This window comes from Ceratosolen solmsi, unplaced genomic scaffold (genome assembly GCF_000503995.2).
Source record: "Ceratosolen solmsi marchali unplaced genomic scaffold, CerSol_1.0 scaffold3, whole genome shotgun sequence".
In the NCBI taxonomy this organism is placed as follows: Eukaryota; Metazoa; Arthropoda; class Insecta; order Hymenoptera; family Agaonidae; genus Ceratosolen; species Ceratosolen solmsi.
In genome coordinates, this window is record NW_011948428.1 from 2413858 (window position 1) to 2417693 (window position 3836).

The window sequence follows — 3836 nt, forward strand, 5'->3', positions numbered from 1 at the left end:
GCTCCTCGCCCCCCCCCCCCCCACACCACCCCATCTCGCACACCATTGTCACGACATCAACGCGAATCACATAAATTACTTCGTATCGCTACAATGACGCAAGAGATTTAAGAAGTCCACTCTCAGGTTTAATATAAATAAACTTTTTTTTTTTTTTTTTTTTTTTTTTTTTTTTTTGTTATTTCGATGACGATGACGACGACGAACTCTCGCCTTCTGCATCCCCATACGCTACAAATAAATGAGGATCCCAAAGAGAAATTTAATTTCATTTCATTGCGAATGGAGCATTCGTAAACTCACTGGCGATTAAATATATTATAAAGGTGCTAAAAGTCCCTCGTCCTCTCCGCCACTCATATCCCAAGGATCTATCCTCCTCCTCTTCCTCGTGCGCCAGAGTCAATCACCGAGTCAAGCTCCGAGCCGCCCTTCTCCCGTCGCTGCTTTTCCTCCGCTCGGAAAGCCTCCTCGCCTCGAGACCAGGTCCCGGCCTCTTCCCGGAATGCCGGAGCGCGGAGGAATGGCCCCGGGGTCAAACCTGTTCCGCGCGCCTTGCCCCCTTTTTCGTTGTTTCTCCTTCGGCTCTCCCACCACCCGCCCAACCACCCACCTTGGCTGCTGGCTCGCCGCTCGCGGGAAAGCGACAAGGCGCCAACGACGAGCGACCCGGGGGACCCGCGAACTTTCCTCCGTCCGAGTGCGCGACCTCGCCTACTCAAAGTCGCCATCGCCACGATGAAAGTAGTGTCGACGGGGATGCGGGCGAGAACCTTGGACGATTAATCGACGCCGACCGACCGAATGCCAGTCAGTACCCTCTATTCCCTTATAATGCTGTCGAGGCGGCGGGAGTTTTCCCCGAGGACGGGCTGACGACTGCTTTCCTACATCTGGCCCCTTGGCTTTCACGTCAATTTCCCTTGCCCTTCTTATTGTCCTGTCGGCTTTAGCCCACCCGCTGACCGAACACATGCAGTTTCAAGCAAACTCTTGCTTTTATTTATCAGCAGATTCGTTGGACGAGGCAAGTTTTAACGCCGCCGCCACCCCCCCCCCTCCCCCTTCGTTTGTACTTTCGCGGTGCCTTGGTTGTCGTTACCGCGTGACGGCAATCATCCGCGAGGCTGATGATGGAACGTACAACACCTCATACAACCTCGTTAAACCCAATTCAAATACGAGTATTTTGATGAAAATCATCGACTGACCGTAGGAATGCGTAATTAACTCCATTACCCGCCCCCTTATTTTTCTCACCAATGTCGAGGCCAATTTACTAAAGAGCGTACTACTAAAGAGGAGCGAATCGCGCCGATAAGTCAGCGGCGGAACCATCGCCGCTCTCTATCTCTGTCTACATCATAGATGCGTCTGCCCTACATTATAAATGGTTTTGGGGCGCGTCCCCTACCTTACCGACATTATCAATCAATCTGAGATTTTTAAGATTTCTACATTATCGTCGCCCGACAAGGTAGACCGTGAAAGGCATTATCATGCGAGGGCAACGCGATCGTTATCGCTCATCGATCCATTAAAGATTCGACGATCAATGATTAAATTATTTTCAAATGCCGCGAGCGCGCGCCCGTATCGCCGTATGATTCGCCGCCTATTATTTCATTATCAAACTAAAGGGAAAGTGTACGGAAAATCTCACTACTCACAAAATACTTTGTCGGAATACATTTAATTTTACGCAAATCGTTATTATTAGGAATGGATGATTATTAGTAAAATCATTGGGGGGCGGGGGGGGGGGGGACTGCGTCTGTAATAAAGTGGACGACAGTGATCGACAATGATGAAGTGGACAAATATGAAAATGCTAAGGGACAATTAGGAAAGGAGCGATGCAATAGCGACAGCGTCGTGACCCCGTTACATTCACGTGCCTCAACAAGACAATGTGACTCTACGTGTTATCATAATCGATCAAATTTGTCAACATCTTCTCCGTAAGTGACAATTATTCTGGCTTTCCACGTACCAGCATTGTACTAATATCCTTATTATGCTCTCCCGCTTACCGAGCGTCTTCGCTCTTTTATCATTGGCGCATTTTAGACAAAAGCGATTGGCCAAAAGCTTTTCAATGTCACCTCCTCGAGATCTATTGTACGATTTTCAGTCTTTTATTGTGAAGCGAGGTGATTCGCCGCTTTTAATTAGCCTCGGCACATTGGGTTCTTTCTGTCAAAGATTTTTACTGTTTACCTTGCAATTCGTAGTTGCTCGATCATTGTGTTTTCGTTTCACACCGAAGATCTATCGCCACGATATTATGTCTACTTTAATAAGCTGACAAAAGTATCGATGACTTGTGACTTGTCGTTGTCCGGCGTATCGTTGTCCCACTTACAATCAACCTTAATCCAACGATCTTGAAGAAGCAATTTTTTCGCCTAATCGTTGAAATGGAAAATCTCATATTCAAATACTGATATTCCATTGCTTTTGTGGCCAATTAATGATTGCTTGAGCGCCGAAAGGCCGATTGTGCCCAAATCTTTTCCAAATCGTCGATAATCTCCGAAAACATTGATTAATCTCGTGAAACATCGATGCTTCAAACGGCGATACGAACGATACGAACGATACGAATAAAACGATTGGAGTCATAACGTATTTGCATATCACTCGTAGATAGGAAGAGTGGCGACGCCGTTCCCTTCGCCCGAGTAATTTGCTTCGAAAATTCGCGCTTACGTAGTCGCGATGGATTATTCGCCACTCCCTCAATGCCCTTCACTCAACGTATACATTAAATTTGATTTGTAAGGGCCCGGCTGGGGCGAGCTGAATTATGAAAAATTTTTTTATTGAAACGTAAGAAAAAGCGGTAGCTGCACCGCTAACAAAAACAAGCCGATGCATAAATAATTTTGGAAAGAGCCATTTTGCTTTGGTAGCACGCGAGTCCGGTGCTTTAATCAAATGCACGCAATGTCGCGGCTCGGCAACTGGACAGAAGCTCGAATACGAAAAAGGCGAAAAAAAAATCAGTGGTAAAAAAGGAAGAAAAATAGTGTAGCAAACGGAGCAAATGGGAGAGAAGCGTGAATACATTACGCACGCGAGGAGGAAGCGAATACGGCGATCGAAGAGAAAGAGAGATGCGCCGGTGGCTAATAAGCCAGTCAGTCTGGGATATAAAAGCTATTCTATCGATCATTCCTTAGGATTTTCATAAATATTCGGGCCGATCGATGCCCAATGATCGCGCATTAATGAGTCGAAAAATCGTTAGAAGCGAGTCGCTTAGTCATACCGGTGATTATGAATGTGAACGAGAGTGCCGAGCAGTTGAGAAAAATGGGCGAATATGATAAAGATGTCGAGGAACGGTCGGATATGAGGCAAAGGGACAAAAAAGAATGGCGATCGTTTAAGCGATCGGCAAGAATAATGTGATCGGTTTGACATCGAAAATTCGAGAAAACGGAGGAACAGGTTGGAGAGGAGGGCGCGCGCCGAGCGGAGTTACATTATGCGACTACGAGTTTCTTGCAGAAGGCCCAAAAAGAATGTTTACCGACAGCGAAGATCAATCGGGGGAGAATCCGACACCGAAAAAAGCCCAGTCGCAAGGAGGATAAAAAAAGACGAAAATATGACAAAGAAGAGGAACGTCGAGGTCGAGGAAAGTAAAGTATAGATGGGCTCTACCTACGCGAGTAGCGCGGAATCAGCGAAACACGAGCGAGAAAGGGAGAGAGGTAGTGGGAGCGAGAGTGCGAGCTCGAGCGCGAGGCGGCAGCGAGAGAGATAGATAGATAGATAGATAGATAGAGAGAGAGAGAGAGAGAGAGAGAGAGAGAGAGAGAGAGAGA

The 3836-nt window shown here is 46.9% G+C and overlaps 1 protein-coding gene across 1 annotated transcript in view; it reads left to right on the top strand.

The window, feature by feature from the left end:
* The window catches only part of LOC105363603 (transcription cofactor vestigial-like protein 4), a 22103-nt gene that overhangs the window by 9022 nt on the left and 9245 nt on the right, over positions 1-3836 (top strand). The gene's annotated exons all lie outside the window — the stretch shown is intronic.